Below are 23,074 nucleotides of genomic sequence, written 5' to 3'. Positions count from 1 at the left end.
CACTTCCAGTGAATATCAGAAAATCACTAGAGTAATAGATGGTAAATCTCAGGATGGAAATGCACAGTTTCCTGATGAATTCCAGAATTGGTGCACTGGAATATTTACTCATTAAGAATCCAGATCAAATTCCTCCTTATTCAAATCAATAGAAAAGAATATCAGACGGAGTAAATCCCTGTGTTCAAGTAAATTCCTTCCCACGGCACCTTCTCATCCAAGCACAGGAGATGCAACAGCTGCCCTTTTACTTTTTCCCTTCCCACCATCCAGGCCCCCAAACACTCCTTCCAGGTGATACAGTGATTTATTTGTATTCCTTTCAATTTAGTATACTGTATTCACTACTCACAATGCAGTTTCCTCTACATTGGGGAGGCCAAACACAGATTAGCCGATCATGTTGTGGAACATCTCCATTCAGTTTGCAAGTGTAACCCTGAGCTTTCAGTCATATTAATTGCCCACCTCTCTCTGACCTCTCTGTCCTCGGTCTCCGACACTGATCTAATGAAGCTCAATGCAAGCACAAGGAACAGCAATTCATCTTTTCATCAGGAACTTTACAGCCTTCTGGACTCTACACTGAGTTCAATAATTTCAGACAATAATCACTGCCCCCAGTTTTTTATTGTTATGTTTTCAGTTTTTTTTTGTTTTTGATTAGTAGCTGATTATGTTTCTGTTATTCCCATTTACACCTCCTCCAGACCCAGATTTTGTTTCTTTACTTGTCTCATTACCATCCCTTTTGTTAATATTTCCTGCCTTCCATCCTATCACAGATCTTCCCTTTTGTTCTTTCCTCCCCTCCTCCCTTTCCTTGCGTCTGTACTTGTTGGTATTCTGAAACGTTAACTCCGTTTCTCTCTCCACAGATGCTGCCATACCTGCTGCATTTTCTGTTTTTATTTCAGACTTCCAGCATTTGCAGTATTTTGCTTTTGTTTAATGAAGTAATCTGCGGGAATTTTATGTTGGATGGGAAGCCCCGCCCACCAGCCAAAAAGTTGAGGGTGAACCTGCCTCTGCCAGGCCTGGGTGCCATGCCAGGATTTAATGTGCCCCAGGTGTTTAATTGGCCTTGGGCAGGACTTCCACCCATTTGAAGCAGGAGGTCCCACCTCCAAGAGCTGCCGGCCAATCTGCAGGCCAGCAGCTCTCCAACCCAGCAGCGCCACCGGGAGTGGTGGCCACTGCTGGAACTGCACCCAGCCGCCGCAGGGTCGTGGACACCGGCCCGGAAAAAAGGGGAGTGTCTGGGGCCTCGCCGGGGACAATCGGCCAGGCCCCGGTGAGGCGAAGAGGTGCGTGGAGTGTAGTGCAGTGGGTGAAGTTGGGGCATGGGAGGACCCTCCATCGGGCACAGGGTGCTCAATCAGGCGGGCCTCCTCCTGGGGGACCTCAGCTGCTGGGAGGAGGCCCTTAAGAGCCTTGATTGGCCTGGGGTGGTTGGGCCGATTCTCGCCTCTGCCACCCCTTGTAAAATTGCGGGGGGGGGTGGGGAAGGGATCGGGAACGGCACCCCCCGCCTCCCACTCAATCTTACAACACCACTGCCCCCCCCCACCAGTCCGCTCCTGCGGGGGGCGTAAAAGTCCAGCCATCATTTCGACTATTCACCACAATGTTTTTGTTGTGTCTTTCCAGAGCTAGAACTTCGGAAATCTATCGTAGCATTTGGTAAGAATTCAATATTGAATTATACACAAACTGCAAAGAATGTTAATTTTGGAGTAATTGCAAGTTTAATTCAGTTTGTTTACATTTTTTATCCATTAAGATCGGTTATTTCTACATAGAATCACAGAATTGTTACAGTGCAGAAGTGGGCCATTCGGCCCATCGTGTCCGCACTGACTCTCTGAAGGAGCAATTGCCTCAGTTCCATTCTCCTGCCTTCTCCCCATAACCCTTCACATTCTTCCTTTTCATAGAAATAGGATAATTCCATTTTGAATGCTTCAATTGAACCTGCCTCCAACACTTTCTCAGGCAGTGCATTCCAGACCTTAACCACTCACTGTGTGAAAAAGTTTTTCCTCATGTCACTTTTGCTTCTCTTATCAAATACTTGAAATCTGTGCCCTCTCGTTCTCGATCCTTTCACGAGTGGGAACAGTTTCTCTCTATTTATTCTGTCCAGACCCCTCATGATTTTGAATACCTCTATCAAATCACCTCTCAGCCTTCTCTTCTCTAAGGAAAACAGTTCTAACTTCTCCAATCTATCTTCATACCTTAAATTCCTTCATCCCTGGAACCATTCTCATGAATCTTTTCTGTACTCTCTCCAATGCCCTCATGTCTTTCCTCAAGTGCAGTGCCCAGAATTGAACACAATACTCCAGCTGAGGCCGAACTAGTGTCTTATTCAAGTTCAACATAACTTCCTTGCTCTTGTACTCTATGCCCCTATTAATAAAACCCAGGATACTGTATGCTTTATTAACTGCTCCCTCAACCTGTCCTGCCACCTTCAATGACTTATGCACATATACACCTAGGTTCCTCTGCTCCTGCACCCCTTTTAGAATCTCCAAGTTCTTCCTACCAAAATGAATCACCTCACATTTCTCTGCATTGAACTTCATCTGCCACCTGTCTGCCCATTCTGCCAGCATGTCTATTTCCTTTTGAGGTTCTACACCTGTTCACAATGCTTCCAAGTTTCATATCATCTGCAAACTTTGAAATTGTGCCCTGTTCACCAAGGTCTAGGTCATTAATATAGATCAGGAAAAGCAAGGGTCCCAACACTGATCCCCGGGGAACTCCGGAACAAACGACAAACCTTCCTCCAGCCCGAATTCACTCAGCCAATTTCGTATCCATGTTTCTACTGTCCCTTTTATTCCATGAGCTACAAGTTTGCTCACAATTCTGTTGTGTGGCACAGTATCAAACGCCTTTTGAAAGTCCATGTCCACTACATCAACAACATTGCCCTCATCAACCCTCTCTGTTACCTCCTCAAAAAACTCCAGCAAGTTAATTAAACATGATTTTGCCCTGAGAAATTCATGCTGGTTTTCCTTAATTAACTCACATTTGGACATGCGACTATTGATTTTGTCCCAAATTATTTTTTCTAGACGTTTTTCCACCACCCAAGTTAAACTGACTGACCTGTAGTTGCTGGGCTTATCTTTACACCCTTTTTTGAACAAGGGTGTAACGTTTGTAATTCTCCAGTCATTGGGCACCACCCCTGAGTCTAAGGAAGACTGGAAATTATGGCCAGTGCCTCTGTGATTTCCACCCTCACTTCACTCAGTATCCTTGGATGCATCTGATCCAGCCCTGGTGCTTTATTCACTTTAAATGCAGACAGCCGATCTAATACTTCCTCTTTTATCAATTTTAAATCCTTCTTGTGTCTGATTTGCTTCCTCTTCCAACATTGCCTGGGTTGCATCTTCTTCCTTGGTAAAGACAGATGCAAATTATTCATTTCATACCTCAGCTATGCCCTCTGCCTCCATGTGTAAATCCCCTTTCTGGTCCCTAATCGGCCCCACTCCTCCTATTATCATCCTTTTACTATTAATATGCCGATAGAAAACTTAGGGATTTTCTTTAATGCTAGCTGCCAGTCTCTTTTCATGATCTCTTTCGACCTTCTATATTCAGCCTGGTTCTCAATAGTATTTTCTACCTGGCATCTGTCATAAGCACACTTTTTCTTCTTTATCTTAATCTCTACCTCTTTTGTCATCCAGAGAGCTCTGGATTTGTTTGCTCTACTTTTCCCCTTCGAGGGAACAAATCTTGACTGTGCCCGAACTATCTCTTCTTTGAAGGTAGCCCACTGTTGATCTCCCAGTTTTCCTGCCAGCTATTGACTCCAGGTAATTCACCCCAGCTCCATTCTTACACCATTGAAGTTGGCCTTCCCCCAGTTAATTATTCTCACCCTGGATTGCTCTTTGTCCTTTTCCATAGTCAGTCTAAACCTTATGATACAATGATCACTGTCCCCTAAATGCTGTCCTACTGATACTTGATCCACTTGGTCCACCTCATTTCCAAGAACCAGGTCTCGCAGTCCTTCCTTTCTCATTGGACTAGTAACATACAGTTGCAGAAGATTTTCCTGAACACACTCTAGAAACTCTTGCCCCTCACTGCCCTTTACACTACTACTATCCCTGTCTATATTGGGATAATTAAAGTCCCCCATTAAAACTACCCTATAATTTTTGCACCGCTCTGTAATTTCCCTGCAAATTTGTTCCTCCACGTCCTTCCCAATAGCTGGTGGCCAATAGACAACACCGAGTAATGTAACTGCACCTTTTTTATTCCTTAGCTCTAGCCAAATTGATTCTGTTTTTGACCCCGCTGGGACATCCTTTTTCTCCAGCACTGCAATGCTCTCCTTAATCAATACTGCCACTCCTCCCCCTTTTTTCCCTTTCCAATCTTTCCTGAACACCTTGTATCCAGGAATATTTACCATCCAGTCCTGCCATTCTTTGAGCCAGGTCTCTGTTCCAGCGACAACATCATATTAGGGGAGGCGGTGGCGTAGTGGTATTATCACTGGACTAGTAACCCAGAGACCCAGAGTATTGATCTGGAGACATGGGTTCAAATCCCACCACAGCAGAAGGTGGAATTTGAATTCAATTAATAAATCTGGAATTAAAAAGCTAGTCTAATGATGGCCATGAAACCATTGTCGATTGTTGGAAAAACCCATCTGGTTCACTAATGTCCTTTAGGGAAGGAATTCTGCTGTCCTTACCTGGTCTGGCTTATATGTGACTCCAGACCCACAGCAATGTGGTTAACTCTTACATGCCCTCTGAAATGGCCTAGCAAACCAGTCAGTTGTACCTAACCGCTGGACGGACCACCCGGCATCGACCGAGGCACTGGAAACGACAACGGCAAACTCAGCCCCGTTGATCCTGCAAAGTCCTCCTTACTAACATCTGGGGGCTTGTGCCAAAGTTGGGAGAGCTGTCCCACAGACTATGTCAAGCAACAGCCTGACATAGTCATACTAACAGTATCATAACTTACAGACAATGTCCCAGACACTGCCATCACCGTCCCCGGGTATGTCCTGTCCCACTGGCAGGACAGACCCAGCAGAGGTGGCAGCACAGTGGTCTACAGTAGGGAGGGAGTTGCCCTGGGAGTCCTCAACATCAACTACCGACCTCATGAAGTCTCATGGCATCAGATTAAACATGGGCAAGGTAACCTCCTACTGATTACCACCTACCGCCCTCCCTCAGCTGATGAGTCAGTACTCCTCCATGTTGAACACCATTTGGAGGAAGCACTGAGGGTGGCAAGGGCGCAAAATGTACTCTGGGTGGGGGACTTCAATGTCCATCACAAAGAGTGGCTCGGTAGCACCACTACTGACCGAGCTGGCCGAGTACTAAAGGACATAGCTGCTAGACTGGGTCTGCGGCAGGTGGTGGGGGAACCAACACGAGGGGAAAACATACTTGACCTCGTCCTCACCAATCTGCCTGCCGCAGATGCTTCTGTCCATGACGGTATTGGTAGGAGTGACCACCGCACAGTCCTTGTGGGGACGAAGTCCTGCCTTCATATTGAGGATACCGTCCATCGTGTAGTGTGGCACTATCACCGTGCTAAATGGGATAGATTTCGAACAGATCTAGCAATGCAAAACTGGGCATCCATGAGGTGCTGTGGGCCATCAGCAGCAGCAGAATTGTACTCAACCACAATCTGTAAGCTCATGGCCCGGCATATCCCCCACTCGTCCATTACCATCAAGTCAGGAGACCAACCCTGGTTCAATGAAGAGTGCAGGAGGGCATGCCAGGAGTAGCACCAGGCATACCTCAAAATGAGGTGTCAACCTGGTGAAGCTACAACCCAGGACTACTTGCATGCCAAACTGCGTAAGCAGCATGCGATAGACAGAGCTAAGTGATCCCATAACCAACGGATCAGATCTAAGCTCTGCAGTCCTGCCACATGCAGTTGTGAATGGTGGTGGATAATTAAACAACTAACTGGAGGAGGTGGCTCCACAAATATCCCCATCCTCAATGATGTGGGAGCCCAGCACATCAGTGCAAAAGATAAGGCAGAAGCATTTGCAACAATCTTCAGCCAGAAGTGCCGGGTTGATGATCCATCTCGGCCCCCTCCTGAAGTCCCCAGCATCACAAATGCCAGACTTCAGCCAATTCGATTCACTCCGTGTGATATCAAGAAACGACTGAAGGCACTGGATACTGCAAAGGCTATGGGTCCTGACAATATTCCAGCAATAGTACTGAAGACCTGTGCTCCAGAACTTGCCGCACCCCTATCCAAGCTGTTCCAGTATAGCTACGAAATGGGCATCAACCCTGAAATGTGGAAAATTGCTCAGGTATGTCCTGTACACAAAAAGCAGGACAAGTCCAACCCGGCCAATTACCGCCCCATCAGTCTACTCTCAATCATCAGTAAAGTGATGGAAGGTGTCATCAACAGTGCCATCAAGCGGCACTTGCTTAGCAATAATCTGCTCAGTGATGCTCAGTTTGGGTTCCGTCAGGGCCACTCAGCTCCTGACCTCATTACAGCCTTCGTTCAAACATGGACAAAAGAGCTGAACTCAAGAGGTGAGGTGAGAGTGACTGCCTTTGACATCAAGGCAGCATTTGACCTAGTATGGCATCAAGGAGCCCGAGCAAAACTGAGGTCAATGGGAATCAGGGGAAAACTCTCTGCTGGTTGGAGTCATACCTAGCGCAAAGGAAGATGGTTGTGGTTGTTGGAGGTCAATCATCTGAGCTCCAGGACATCACTGCAGGAGTTCCTCAGGGTAGTGTCCTAGGCCCAACTATCTTCAGCTGCTTCATCAATGACCTTCCTTCAATCATAAGGTCAGAAGTGGGGATGTTCGCTGATGATTGCACAATGTTCAGCACCATTTGCGACTCCTCAGATACTGAAGCAGTCCGTGTAGAAATGGAGCAAGACCTGGACAATATCCAGGCTTGGGCTGATAAGTGGCAAGTAACATTTGCGTCACACAAGTGCCAGGCAATGAATCGCTCCAACAAGAGAGAATCTAACCATCTCCCCTCGACATTCAACGGCATTACCATCACTGAATCCCCCACTATCAACATCCTCAGGGCTGCCATTGACCAGAAACTGAACTGGAGTAGCCATATAAATACCGTGGCTACAAGAGCAGATCAGAGGCTCGGAATCCTGCAGCGAGTAAGCCTGTCCAACATCTACAAGGCACAAGTCAGGAGTGTGATGGAATACTCTCCACTTGCCTGGATGGGTGCAGCTCCAACAACACTCAAGAAGCTCGACACCATCCAGAACAAAGCAGCCTGCTTGATTGGCACCCCATCCACAAACATTCACTCCCTCCACCACCGACACACAGTGGTAGCAATGTGTGCCATCTACAAGATGCACAGCAGCAATGCACCAAGGCTTCTTAGACAGCACCTTCCAAACCCGCGACCTCTACCACCTCGAAGGACAAGAGCAGCAGATGCATGGGAACATCACGACCTGCCATTTCCCCTCTAAGTGACACACCATCCTGACTTGGAATTATATCGCCGTTCCTTCACTGTCAATGGGTCAAATCCTGGAACTCCCTTCCTAACAGCACTGTGGGTGTACCTACCCCACATGGACTGCAGCGGTTCAAGAAGGCAGCTCACCACCACCTTCTCAAGGGCAATTAGGGATGGGCAATAAATGCTGGCCTGGCCAGCGATGCCCACATCCCATGAATGAATAAAAAAAATATATTTCCTCAGGGCAATCTGCGCCTGGACCTCACCAGTCTTATTAACCACACACTGTGCATTCACATACATGCACATTAACCCTGATTCAGACTTTATTACTTTGTCCCTTACTGTGATCCTGCCAAATAACTTACTATTTCCTACTTTCGTGTTATCTATTTCCTCCAATATTCTGTGCTGCTTGATATTCCTCTCTAATACTTGCTCCTGGGTTCCCACACCTCTGACTAGTTACCAGTTTTGTTTCTCTCCAATCTGAGCTCCCTCTCAGGTTCCTAACCCCCTGACAATTTAGTTTAAACCCTCTCCAACAGCACTAGCAAATCCCCCTGCGAGGATATTCGTCCCAGTTCTGCTAAGATGCAACCCGTCCATCTTGTACAGGTCCCACCTGCCCCAGAACCAGTCCCAATGTCTCAGAAATCTGATGTCCTCCCTCCTACACCAGTTCTCCAGCCACATGTTCAATTACTCAATTCTCCTATTCCTATGCTCACTTGCACGTGGGAATGGGAGTAATCCTGAGATTACTGCTTTTGCGGTCCTGCTTTTTAATCTCCTTCCTCGCTGCCTAAAATCTGCTTTCAGGACCTCATCCCCCTTCTTACCTATGTCATTGGTACCAATGTGGACCATGGCCTCTGGCTGTTCACATTCCCCCAGAAGAATGTCCTGCAGCCTCTCCGTGACATCCTTGACCCTGGCATCAGGGAAGCAACACCCCCTCCTGGAGTCACGTTTGGTGCCACAGAAACACCTGTCTGTTCCCCTAACTAATGAATCTCGAGTCACTACTGCTCTTCCACTCCTCTTCCTCCTGTCCTGTGCAGCTGAGCCACCTGTGGTGCCACAAACTTGGCTGTGACTGCGATCCCCTGAGGAACCATCACCCTCACCGGTATCCAAAATGGAAAACCGACTCGTGAGTGAGATCGTATCAGGGGACTTCTGCACTACCTGCCTGGTTCTCTTAGACTGCCTGGTGGTCAACCATTCCCTATCTGTCTGTATGCTCCTAACCTGTGATGTGACCATCTCCCTAAACGTGCTGTCCATGTATTTCTCTGCCTCACGGATACACAGCAGTGACTCCAGCCGCCGCTCGAGTTCCGAAACCCGAAGCTCAAGCTTCTGCAGCCGGTGACACTTCCTGCAGATGTGTTTGTCTAGGACACATTTTGCTGCCATGACTATCCTTTACACTAAAGACGAATAAATTGCTCCACTATATATTAGAATCATAGAACATCTAAGGCACAGAGAGAGGCCACTTGGCCGATTGTGTCTGTGCTGGCCAAGAAACACTCCACCTATTCTAATCCGACCTTCCAGCATTTCGTCCATAGCCCTGCAGCTTATGGCACTTGAGGTGCATATCCAGACTCCTTTTCAATCAGTTGAGGGTCTCTGCCTCAACTAGCCTTTCAGGTAGTGAGTTCCAGACCATCACCACCCTCTGGGTGAATACATTTTTCCTCATCTCCCCTCTAATTTTTCTACCAATCACTTTAAATCTATGCCCCCTAATCACTGACCTCTCTACTAAGGTACATAGGCCCTTCACCTCCACTCTATCCAGGCTCCTCAAAACTTTGTACATTTCAATCACATTTCCCTTCAGCCGCCTTTGTTCCAAGGAAAACAACCCCAGCCTATCCAATCTTTCCTCATAGCTGCATTTTTCCAGTCTTGGCAACATCCTCATAAATCTCCTCTGTACCCTCTCCAGTACAATTACATCCTTTCTGTAATGAGGTGACCAGAACTGCACACAGTACTCAAGTTGTGGCCTAACCAATGAGTTATACAGTTCCAGCATAACCTCCCTGCTCTTATATTCTATACCTCGGCTAATGAAGGAAAGGATTCCATATGTCTTCTTAACCACCTTATTGACCTGTCCTGCTACCTTCAGGGATCTGTGAACATTCACTCCAAGGTCCCTCACTTCCTCTACACTTCTCAATATTTTCCCATTAATCGTGTATTCCTTTGCCTTGTTTGACCTCCCCGAATGCATCACCTCACACTTCTCCAGGTTGAATTCCATTTACCACTTTTCTGCCTATCTGACCAGACCATCAATATCTTCCTGCAGCCTCCAGCTATCCTCCTCGCTGTCGAGCACACGGACAATCTTTGTGTCGTCTGCAGACTTCTTCATCATGCCCCCTACATTTTACTACATTACTATATACCACAAAAAACCGGGGACCCAGTATTGAGCCCTGCGGATGCCACTGGAAACAACCCTCCAGTCGCTAAAATACCCGTCAACAATTACCCTTTATTTCCTGCTACTGAGCCAATTTTGTATGCACCTTGCTGTATTTCCCTGGATCCCATGGGATTTTATTTTTTTAACCACTGTGTCATGTGGGATCTTGTCAAAAGCCTTGCTAAAAGCCATAAAATGACCGCATCAACTGCATTACCCTCATGTATCTTCCTCGTTACTTCTTCAAAAAATTCGATCAATTTGTTCAGACAACATCTTCCCTTCACAAATCCACACTGACTATCCTTGATTAACCTGTTCCTTTCTAAGTGACAGTTTATCCTGTGTCTCAGAATAGATTAAAATAATTTGCACACTACTGCGGTTAGACTGAGTGGCCTATAATTATTCAGTCTATCCCTCGCTCCCTTTTAAAACAGAGATACAACATTAGCAATTCTCCAATCCCGTATCCAGTGAAGAATGGAAAATGATGGACAGACCTACCGCTATTTCCTCTCTTGCTTCTTTTAACAGCCTGGGGTATATTTCATCTGGCGCTGGTGATTTATCTACTTTCAAGGATGCTAATCCCATTAATATTTCCTCTCTCCCTATGTTTATCACATCCAATACTTCACACCCCTCTTCCTTAACTACAATGTCTGCATTGTCCCTCTCTTTTATATTCATTAAGAACTATGCCAACATCTTCTGCCCCTAAACATAGGTCACCTTTTTCGACTTTCATGGGTCCTAGTCTCTCCTTAGTTATCCTCTTACTCTCAATGTATTGATGAAACATCTTTGGGTTCACCTTGATTTTGCTTGCCAATATTCTTTCATGCCCTATCTTTGCTTTCCTAATTTCCTTTTTGATTTCTCCCTTCCACTTTCTATAGTCCTCTCGGCTTTCTGTAATATTGAGTTCTCGATGTCGGGCAGAAGCTTTCCTTTTCTGCCTTATCTTACCCTGTAGGCTCCTTGACATCCATGGGGCTCTAGATTTGGCCATCTCACCCTTTTTTCTTTGTGGGAACATGTTTACTCTGAACCCCTGGAATCTCCCCTTTGAATCCCTCCCACTGCTCTGACACTTGTAGATGGTGGACAGGCGCTGGGGAGTCACGAGGTGAGTTACTCGCCGCAGAATTCCCAGTGTCTGACCTGGGAATGACCTGCAATGGAGATTCCTGGAAGTGACTGGAGGTCGATTTAAATCAGAGTTCAGTGGCCTTTGTGATGATGTCGACTGCCGTGGAAAGTGTGGCCAACAACATTCAAATGAGTACATGCTCGGTAAAACTGCATGAGCAGTATCCATGATGCACTGATGTTTGACAGGTGGGAGGTTTAGATCAGACACAAAAGTCCAAGGTAACAGAAATGACCGCCAAAGTATTGGCAATGAGCTCCAAAGTGGTGAAAGCACACACTCAGAACAAGTCTTGTGAGAAAGAATTTTCACTTCGGAAAGGAAGCAGGTCCGACTACAAAATGATTTTTTTTGCATGTCATTTGCTCACCCCCCTCAAACCCCACTATCCTCTCACCTTGATTTCACTGGCGAGCTGCACAAAACCTGGGAAACCTGTTCATACACAGTTAAAGTTCAAATCCTCATTCAGAATTCACTGTACAAGGATATCTTGGTTTAATCTTCAACATTTTATTTAAATACTTCGGGCAGAATTGTCCAAGACCTTGTGCTGCCACAGGGGCCTCGGAAGTAGCAGACCAACAATCAGAAAATTGCAGCTGTCTTCAGTGTAGCCTCAATCAGAATGCTGCTTGCAGTGTTACATTTGTGTTCCCCACAGTGTTAATTCTATTGACCACTCTGACTTACATTGGGAATATAATTTGTGACAACCTGTGGGCACATTACACTGTAGAAACACATCCAGCAGAAACTAGACTGAGATTGACTTGGAGGCTAGGGATCTGTGAGTGCCGAGAGGGAATCTCATGATCTGGGAAGGTGGGGAAAAAGGGAAGTCACAGAAAGGGGATTATGGGATCCAGCAGGACTGAGGAGGATTTGGAGTGTTGGGAGTAGTCAGTGTCTGGTAGAGATTGCTAGGATCTGTCAGTATTGTGGTAGCAGGGTCTATCAGCCTTATATGAAAGGGTCTCAGGAGAATGACGCCCACATTGTCCCACCCACCATCTTCCCACCTCTCCCTACCTGCATCCTCAGATAGCTTCCTCCTGGTGATTTCCCCATCATCAGTGGTTCTTCTCTTCACTTATCTGTTGTAAGCATTTGAGGATTAATTTTCCACTTCACACCCAGCAGGGATCCTCGCTTCGAGATTGGGCCACAACTCATCTGATACTGGAGTATTTTACCCCCCAGGGGAGAGGGGGGGTGGTGGTGGTGGTGGGATTTGTGAATTTCCCCTGTAATGCAATGCTGGTTAGGAAGATTTCCTGAGTATTTATTTTATAACACATCTACTTCCAGATTCTCCATTGCACTGCATTGACTTTGTCTGCTAAACCCAGATAATACAAGAAGTCATCCTGTAACATTGTCAAATGAAGCAAAGCCTCCTTTGTTATAGATCCTCCAACAGAATATCCAAAGAAACATCAGAAATAGAGCAGATCTTCTCCTTGATTCAGCCAGACTTTCAGAGCTGCAGTTTTGCTCCTATTTCCTGCCAACCCCCTGTCAGTAAGTTTCCAGTGACAGGTCTAATCTGGGCTGCACAACTATTCCGGCTGATCTTGGGAATCCTTTAAGATTGGTTCAGCTGAATTCCAACAAGACCCTGCTTCCCACAATACTGTCAGAACCCAGCAATTCCCAATACTGACAGAACCCAGCAATTCCCAATACTGACAGAACCCAGCAATTCACAATACTGTCAGAACCCAGCAATTCACAATATTGACAGAACCCAGCAATTCACAATACTGTCAGAACCCAGCAATTCCCAATACTGACAGAACCCAGCAATTCACAATATTGACAGAACCCAGCAATTCACAATACTGTCAGAACCCAGCAATTCACAATACTGTCAGAACCCAGCAATTCACAATACTGACAGAACCCAGCAATTCACAATACTGTCAGAACCCAGCAATTCACAATATTGACAGAACCCAGCAATTCACAATATTGACAGAACCCAGCAATTCCCAATACTGACAGAACCCAGCAATTCCCAATACTGACAGAACCCAGCAATTCACAATACTGTCAGAACCCAGCAATTCACAATATTGACAGAACCCAGCAATTCACAATATTGACAGAACCCAGCAATTCCCAATGCTGACAGAACCCAGCAATTCACAATATTGACAGAACCCAGCAATTCACAATACTGACAGAACCCAGCAATTCACAATATTGACAGAACCCAGCAATTCACAATATTGACAGAACCCAGCAATTCACAATACTGACAGAACCCAGCAATTCACAGTATTGACAGAACCCAGCAATTCACAATACTGACAGAACCCAGCAATTCACAATATTGACAGAACCCAGCAATTCACAATACTGACAGAACCCAGCAATTCACAATATTGACAGAACCCAGCAATTCACAATACTGTCAGAACCCAGCAATTCACAATACTGACAGAACCCAGCAATTCACAATACTGTCGAAACCCAGCAATTCACAATATTGACAGAACCCAGCAATTCACAATACTGACAGAACCCAGCAATTCACAATATTGACAGAACCCAGCAATTCACAATACTGTCAGAACCCAGCAATTCACAATACTGACAGAACCCAGCAATTCACAATATTGACAGAACCCAGCAATTCACAATACTGACAGAACCCAGCAATTCCCAATACTGTCAGAACCCAGCAATTCACAATATTGACAGAACCCAGCAATTCACAATATTGACAGAACCCAGCAATTCCCAATATTGACAGAACCCAGCAATTCACAATACTGACAGAACCCAGCAATTCCCAATACTGTCAGAACCCAGCAATTCACAATATTGACAGAACCCAGCAATTCACAATACTGACAGAACCCAGCAATTCCCAATACTGACAGAACCCAGCAATTCCCAATACTGTCAGAACCCAGCAATTCACAATATTGACAGAACCCAGCAATTCACAATACTGACAGAACCCAGCAATTCCCAATACTGACAGAACCCAGCAATTCACAATATTGACAGAACCCAGCAATTCACAATATTGACAGAACCCAGCAATTCACAATACTGACAGAACCCAGCAATTCACAATACTGACAGAACCCAGCAATTCACAATATTGACAGAACCCAGCAATTCACAATACTGACAGAACCCAGCAATTCCCAATACTGACAGAACCCAGCAATTCACAATATTGACAGAACCCGGCAATTCACAATACTGACAGAACCCGGCAATTCACAATATTGACAGAACCCAGCAATTCACAATACTGTCAGAACCCAGCAATTCACAATACTGACAGAACCCAGCAATTCACAATACTGACAGAACCCAGCAATTCACAATACTGACAGAACCCAGCAATTCACAATACTGACAGAACCCAGCAATTCACAATATTGACAGAACCCAGCAATTCACAATACTGACAGAACCCAGCAATTCACAATATTGACAGAACCCGGCAATTCACAATACTGACAGAACCCAGCAATTCACAATATTGACAGAACCCAGCAATTCACAATACTGTCAGAACCCAGCAATTCACAATACTGACAGAACCCAGCAATTCACAATACTGACAGAACCCAGCAATTCACAATACTGACAGAACCCAGCAATTCACAATACTGTCAGAACCCAGCAATTCACAATACTGACAGAACCCAGCAATTCACAATACTGACAGAACCCAGCAATTCACAATACTGACAGAACCCAGCAATTCACAATACTGTCAGAACCCAGCAATTCACAATACTGACAGAACCCGGCAATTCACAATACTGACAGAACCCAGCAATTCACAATATTGACAGAACCCAGCAATTCACAATACTGTCAGAACCCAGCAATTCACAATACTGACAGAACCCAGCAATTCACAATACTGACAGAACCCAGCAATTCACAATACTGACAGAACCCAGCAATTCACAATATTGACAGAACCCAGCAATTCACAATATTGACAGAACCCAGCAATTCCCAATACTGACAGAACCCGGCAATTCACAATACTGACAGAACCCAGCAATTCACAATACTGACAGAACCCAGCAATTCACAATACTGTCAGAACCCAGCAATTCACAATACTGACAGAACCCAGCAATTCACAATACTGACAGAACCCAGCAATTCACAATACTGACAGAACCCAGCAATTCACAATATTGACAGAACCCAGCAATTCCCAATACTGACAGAACCCAGCAATTCACAATACTGACAGAACCCAGCAATTCACAATACTGACAGAACCCAGCAATTCACAATACTGACAGAACCCAGCAATTCACAATACTGACAGAACCCAGCAATTCACAATACTGACAGAACCCAGCAATTCACAATATTGACAGAACCCAGCAATTCCCAATACTGACAGAACCCAGCAATTCACAATATTGACAGAACCCAGCAATTCACAATATTGACAGAACCCAGCAATTCCCAATACTGACAGAACCCAGCAATTCACAATACTGTCAGAACCCGGCAATTCACAATATTGACAGAACCCGGCAATTCACAATACTGACAGAACCCAGCAATTCACAATATTGACAGAACCCAGCAATTCACAATACTGTCAGAACCCAGCAATTCACAATACTGACAGAACCCAGCAATTCACAATACTGACAGAACCCAGCAATTCACAATACTGACAGAACCCAGCAATTCACAATATTGACAGAACCCAGCAATTCCCAATACTGACAGAACCCAGCAATTCACAATACTGACAGAACCCAGCAATTCACAATACTGACAGAACCCAGCAATTCACAATACTGACAGAACCCAGCAATTCACAATATTGACAGAACCCAGCAATTCACAATATTGACAGAACCCAGCAATTCCCAATACTGACAGAACCCAGCAATTCACAATATTGACAGAACCCAGCAATTCACAATATTGACAGAACCCAGCAATTCCCAATACTGACAGAACCCAGCAATTCACAATACTGTCAGAACCCGGCAATTCACAATATTGACAGAACCCGGCAATTCACAATACTGACAGAACCCAGCAATTCACAATATTGACAGAACCCAGCAATTCACAATACTGTCAGAACCCAGCAATTCACAATACTGACAGAACCCAGCAATTCACAATACTGACAGAACCCAGCAATTCACAATACTGACAGAACCCAGCAATTCACAATATTGACAGAACCCAGCAATTCACAATATTGACAGAACCCAGCAATTCCCAATACTGACAGAACCCAGCAATTCACAATATTGACAGAACCCAGCAATTCACAATATTGACAGAACCCAGCAATTCCCAATACTGACAGAACCCAGCAATTCACAATACTGTCAGAACCCGGCAATTCACAATATTGACAGAACCCGGCAATTCACAATACTGACAGAACCCAGCAATTCACAATATTGACAGAACCCAGCAATTCACAATACTGTCAGAACCCAGCAATTCACAATACTGACAGAACCCAGCAATTCACAATACTGACAGAACCCAGCAATTCACAATACTGACAGAACCCAGCAATTCACAATATTGACAGAACCCAGCAATTCCCAATACTGACAGAACCCAGCAATTCACAATACTGACAGAACCCAGCAATTCACAATATTGACAGAACCCAGCAATTCACAATACTGACAGAACCCAGCAATTCACAATACTGTCAGAACCCAGCAATTCACAATATTGACAGAACCCAGCAATTCACAATATTGACAGAACCCAGCAATTCACAATACTGACAGAACCCAGCAATTCACAATATTGACAGAACCCAGCAATTCACAATACTGACAGAACCCAGCAATTCACAATATTGACAGAACCCAGCAATTCACAATACTGTCAGAACCCAGCAATTCACAATACTGACAGAACCCAGCAATTCACAATACTGACAGAACCCAGCAATTCACAATACTGACAGAACCCAGCAATTCACAATATTGACAGAACCCAGCAATTCACAATACTGACAGAACCCAGCAATTCACAATATTGACAGAACCCAGCAATTCACAATACTGACAGAACCCAGCAATTCACAATATTGACAGAACCCAGCAATTCACAATACTGTCAGAACCCAGCAATTCACAATACTGACAGAACCCAGCAATTCACAATACTGACAGAACCCAGCAATTCACAATATTGACAGAACCCAGCAATTCACAATACTGTCAGAACCCAGCAATTCACAATATTGACAGAACCCAGCAATTCCCAATACTGACAGATCCGAGTAATTCCCAATACTGACTGATCCGAGCAATTCCCAATACTGACAGATCTGAGCAATTCACAATACTGACAGATCCGAGAAATTCTCGAGAAATGCTGGGTGGACAGATGAGTAAATTTATTCCAAAAGTGCCCACGGTTTTCTGCCTATTAAACTCGATGAGGGGAATATTGTGGGCACTGAATATGTGACAGGCACTGCCGTCAGGCAAAGCAATTGTACTTGTTCCCTGATAAAATTAGCTTCCAATTTGCAGTGAGTAATGTCACACGAGGTCCATTAGGAGGTATCTATTATGTTTAAAAATGCCTGTAAAACTCTTTTCTGTGTAATTAATAATGTATTAGATCACTGAGAGATTACTCCAGTCTCATTTGTTGTTTCTATTTCCAGAGTGGAAGAGAATTTGTGACTGTGAAGGTAAGATCTTATTATTGTAACACAAGAAAGAATAAACTCAAAAACTGACAACTCAAAAAAAATTACGTGAAAAATACCCTTAAATAAAGGCCTATGACCATGACCACTGTTCCAGTGCAACTAAATAAGATACATTCCTTTTTATTACATTGTATTTCAGGACTTTTAATTGGTGTTTTGGGATCAGATTCCACATTTCAGTTTTGGTTTTCTGTGAACCACACAATTCCCTCCTGCAGGACATGTAAAGACCATTAGTTAAAGGCTGCGTTTTCAGACAGCGTAACCACTAGGTGGCGCAGTACTGCCATATCACAATTGCAGCCTCATTGACTGAAATCTCGCTGTCTGTGACGTCTCAGGCAGCTGCCAGTAATAAAGATGGCGCTGCTCAATTTGTCACAAAACAAGAATTGAACCCAAACCCCCTCACCCCTCAATGGCTGTGATCGCTGTCTCCACCCCACTCCCGAACAGCACTCCACTGCATCCCGGGATCGCCACTTCGCTTCCCTGCTCCCTCCTGCACCTGCCTTCCCGCCGCTCCATCCCGCCGTTCTCGACTGCTCACCACTCGATCTTGCCGTTCTCTTCCAAGCCCATTTGCTCACTTTTCCCTCCCACTCTCGCTCCTTGCCTCACTGCTCAGAGAGGTGGTGGGTTGGGAGCGAGTGGGCTGCTAGCTGCAAGGCGGGAAGTGAGAGGTGGGATGGATTCGGGAGCAGCAGGATGGGACGGTGAGCAGGCGGGAGCAGCGGGATGGGACGGAGAGCAGGCGGGAGCAGCGGGATGCAGTGATGAGCAGGCGGGAGCAGCGGGATGGAGCGGTGAGCAAGCGGGAGCAGCTAGATGGAGCAGTGAGCAAGCGGGAGCAGCTAGATGGAGCAGTGAGCAGGCGGGAGCAGCGGGATGGAGCTGTGAGCAGGCAGGAGCAGCGGGATGAAGAGGTGAGCAGGCGGGAGCAGCGTGATGGAGCTGTGAGCAGGCAGGAGCAGCGGGATGAAGAGGTGAGCAGGCGGGAGCAGCGGGATGCGGCAGTGAGCAGGCGGGAGCAGCGGGATGGGGTGGTGAGCAGGCGGGAGCAGCGGGATGGGGCGGTGAGCAGGCGGGAGCAGCGGGATGGAGCGGTGAGCAGGCGGGAGCAGCGGGATGGAGCGGTGAGTAGGCGGGAGCAGCGGGATGGGGCGGTGATCAGGCGGGAGCAGTGGGATAGGGCGGTGAGCAGGCGGGAGCAGGGAGGAGCAGCGGGATGGAGCGGTGAGCAGGCGGGAGCAGCAGGATGGAGCTGTGAGCAGGCGGGAGCAGCGGGATGGAACTGTGAGCAGGCAGGAGCAGCGGGATGGAGCAGTGAGCAGGCGGGAGCAGCGGGATGGAGCAGTGAGCAGGCGGGAGCAGCGGGATGGAGCTGTGAGCAGGCAGGAGCAGCGGGATGAAGTGGCGAGCAGGCGGGAGCAGCGGGATGGGGCGGTGAGCAGGTGGGAGCAGCATGATGGAGCGGTGAGCAGGCGGGAGCAGCAGGATAAGGCGGTGAGCAGGCGGGAGTAGCGTGATGGAGCGGTAAGCAGGCGGGAGTAGCGGGATGGAGCGGTCAGCAGGCGGGAGTAGCGGGATGGAGCGGTGACCAGGCGGGAGCAGCGGGATGGAGTGGTGAGCAGGCGGGAGTAGCGGGATGGAGTGGTGAGCAGGCAGGAGCAGCGGGATGGGGCGGTGAGCAGGTGGGAGCAGCGGGATGGAGCGGTGAGCAGGCGGGAGCAGCAGGATAGAGCGGTGAGCAGGCGGGAGTAGCGTGATGGAGCGGTGAGCAGGCGGGAGCAGCGGGATAGAGCGGTGAGCAGGCGGGAGCAGCGGGATTGAGCGGTGAGCAGGCGGGAGCAGCGGGATAGAGCGATGAGCAGGTGGGAGTAGCGGGATGGAGTGGTGAGCAGGCAGAGTAACGGGATGGAGCGGTGAGCAGGCGGGAGCAGCGGGATAGAGCGGTGAGCAGGTGGGAGGAGCAGGATGGAGTGGTGAGCAGGCAGGAGCAGCGGGATGGAGCGGTGAGCAGGCAGAGTAGCGGGATGGAGCGGTGAGCAGGCGGGAGCAGCGGGATAGAGCGGTGAGCAGGCGGAGTAGCGGGATGGAGCGGTGAGCAGACGGGAGCAGTGGGATGGAGTGGTGAGCAGGCAGGAGCAGCGGGATGGAGTGGTGAGCAGGCGGGAGCAGAGGGATAGAGTGGTGAGCAGGCAGGAGCAGCGGGATGGAGCGGTGAGCAGGTGGGAGCGGCAGGATGAAGTGGTGAGCAGGTGGGAGCGGCAGGATGGAGCGGTGAGCAGGTGGGAGCGGCGGGATGGAGGCGGTGATTGTGGGAGGGAGTGGGGTAGTGTTGGAGGGGATGGAGGTAGTGATTGCGGTAGAGAGTGGGATAGTGTTGGAGGGGATGGGGGTGGTGATCACGGGAGGGAGTGGGATAGTGTTGGAGGGGATGGAGGTGGTGATCGCAGGAGGGAGTGGGGTAGTGTTGGAGGGGATGGAGGCGGTGATTGCGGTAGAGAGTGGGGTAGTGTTGGAGGGGATGGAGGTGGTGATCACGGGAGGGAGTGGGATAGTGTTGGAGGGGATGGAGGTGGTGATCGCAGGAGGGAGTGGGGTAGTGTTGGAGGGGATGGAGGCGGTGATTGCGGTAGAGAGTGGGATAGTGTTGGAGGGGATGGAGGTGGTGATCACGGGAGGGAGTTGGGTAGTGTTGGAGGGGATGGAGGTAGTGATTGCGGTAGAGAGTGGGGTAGTGTTGGAGGGGATGGAGGTGGTGATCGCGGCCATTGAGGAGTGAAGGAACACTCGGGCATCATTACATCTGACGTCATAACGTGGTGAAGTTGATACGTGAATGCGCAGACACATACTGGAAGATGGAAACTGCTCAGATACACAGATGATGTTGGCGATCGCTCTGCACATGCTCTGTGTTGTCAGGAGACTCTCCGTATCCCATTAGCTGTAATTTAGAGGAAGAACCTGAAGTGCATGAAAGCAAGTGAGTATAGAAATAGGAGGATCGTGCAGGTGAATGCGTGGCTGGAAAGATGGTGCAGGAGGGGGGGCTATAGATTACTGGGGCACTGGGACCAGTTCTGGAGAAGTTGGGACATGTACAGGCCGGACAGGTTGTACCTGAACAGAGCTGGGACAAGATTCCTTGTGGGGTGATTTGCTGGTGCTATTGGTGAGGGTTTAAACTAACTTGGCAGGGATGTGGGAACCAGGAGATAATACAAGAGGCACGTCACAGTGCACAGAGAATTGGAAGGGACAGATAGCATTAGTGTAGAAAATAGCAAAGAATTAGGTGGCGTCAGAGTGAGAGTGTTAGACAGTACAAGAGAAGAGAGTAGTTCTCGATTGGATGGGAATGGACTGAGAAGGACGATGAGGAATGCAAAGACAGGATTACAATACATGTGTGTAAATGCACCAAGTGTTCTAGATGAGATTGTTGAGCTACAAGCACAAATAGTATGGGAATATGTTGTAGTGACAATAACGGAAACATGGTTAAAAATGCTGAAAACTGGGTGCTTAATATACAAGGATATAAAGTGCTCAGAAAAGATAGAGAAGGAAAAAAGGGAGGTGGGTGGTATTCCTGATTGGGGAAGACATTGCAGTGCTGGAAAGGGAGGATGTCCTTGAAGGGGCAAGGGCAGAATCCACTTGGTTAGAGTTGAGGAGCAGAAAGGGGATGGTCACACTGCTAAGGGTATTCTATCCTTTCCTTTTTGGCCTCAAGAGACAATGGGTAAGCACCTAGAGGTGGTCAGTGTTTTGTGGAGCAGTGCCTGGAGTGGCTATAAAGGCCAATTCTTCCACAGCCGATGCAGGTGAAATTGTTGTCGGGGCTGTTACACAGTTGGCTCTCTCCTTACACTTCTGTCTCTTTTCCTGCCAACTGCTGAGTCTCTTCGACTCGCTTCTGTTCAGCCCCGCCTTCATAGCTGTCCGCTAGCTCTGGCGATCGCTGGCAACTGACTCCTACAACTTGTGCTCAATGTCGCAGGACTTCATGTCACGTTTGCAAACGTCTTTAAAGTGGAGATATGGACGGCTGGTGGGTCTGACATCAGTGATGAGCTCACTGTACAATACATCCTTGGGGATCCTGCCATCTTCCATGCAGTTCACATGGCCAAGCCATCTCAAGTGCCACTGGCTCAGTAGGGCATACATACTGGGGATGTTGGCTGTCTCGAGGACTTCTGCGTTGGAGATACGGTCCTGCTACCTGATGCCAAGGATTCTCCGGAGGCCGCGAAGATGGAATGCGTTGAGACGCCGCTCTTGGCTGACATACGTTGTCTAGGCCTCGCTGCTGTACAGCAAGGTACTGAGGATACAGGCTTGATACACTTGGACTTTTGTGTTCCGTGTCAGTGGGCCATTTTCCCACACCCTCTTGGCCAGTCTGGACATAGCAGCAGACGCCTTTCCCATGCGCTTGTTGATTTCTGCATCTAGAGACAGGTTACAGGTGATAGTTGAGCCTAGGTAGGTGAACTCTTGAGCCACTTCCAGAGTGTGGTCGCCGATATTGATGGATGGAGCATTTCTGACGTCCTGTCCCATGATGTTCGTTTTCTTGAGGCTGATGGTTAGGCCAAATTCGTTGCAGGCAGCCGCAAACCTGTCGATGAGTCTCTGCAGGCACTCTTCTCTGTGGGATGTTAATGCAGCATCGTCAGCAAAGAGGAGTTCCCTGATGAGGACCGTACTTTGGTCTTCGCTCTTCGACGGGCAAGGTTGAACAACCTGCCATCTGATCTTGTGTGGAAGAAAATTCCTTCTTCTGACGACTTGAATGCATGTGAGAGCAGCAGGGAGAAGAAGATCCCAAACAGTGTCGGTGCGAGAACACAGCCCTGATTCACGCCACTCAGGATTGGAAGGGGGTCTGATGAGGCACCGCTATGCTGAATTGTGCCTTTCATATTGTCATGGAATGAGGTGATGATACTTAGTAGCTTTGGTGAACATCCGATCTTTGCTTGTAGTCAAAAGAGACCATGTCCGCTGACGAGGTCAAAGGCTTTGGTGAGATCTATGAGGGCAACATAGAGGGGCATCTGTTGTTCACGGCATTTCTCCTGTAGCTGGCGAAGGGAGAACAGCATATCAATAATGGATCTCTCTGCTCGAAAGCCGCACTGTGCCTCAGGGTAGACACGCACAGCCAGCTTCTGGAGTCTGTTTAAAATGGCTCG

At 47.4% G+C, this 23,074-nt stretch overlaps 1 pseudogene; it reads left to right on the top strand.

The window, feature by feature from the left end:
• Positions 1–23,074, top strand: part of LOC137346096 (butyrophilin subfamily 3 member A1-like) — a 146,803-nt pseudogene that overhangs the window by 94,198 nt on the left and 29,531 nt on the right.

Source organism: Heterodontus francisci, chromosome 29, assembly GCF_036365525.1.
Source record: "Heterodontus francisci isolate sHetFra1 chromosome 29, sHetFra1.hap1, whole genome shotgun sequence".
Classification (NCBI taxonomy): domain Eukaryota; kingdom Metazoa; phylum Chordata; class Chondrichthyes; order Heterodontiformes; family Heterodontidae; genus Heterodontus; species Heterodontus francisci.
The sequence above is the reverse complement of the archived record's forward strand: the minus strand, read 5'-3'. Positions and strand labels throughout refer to the sequence as shown.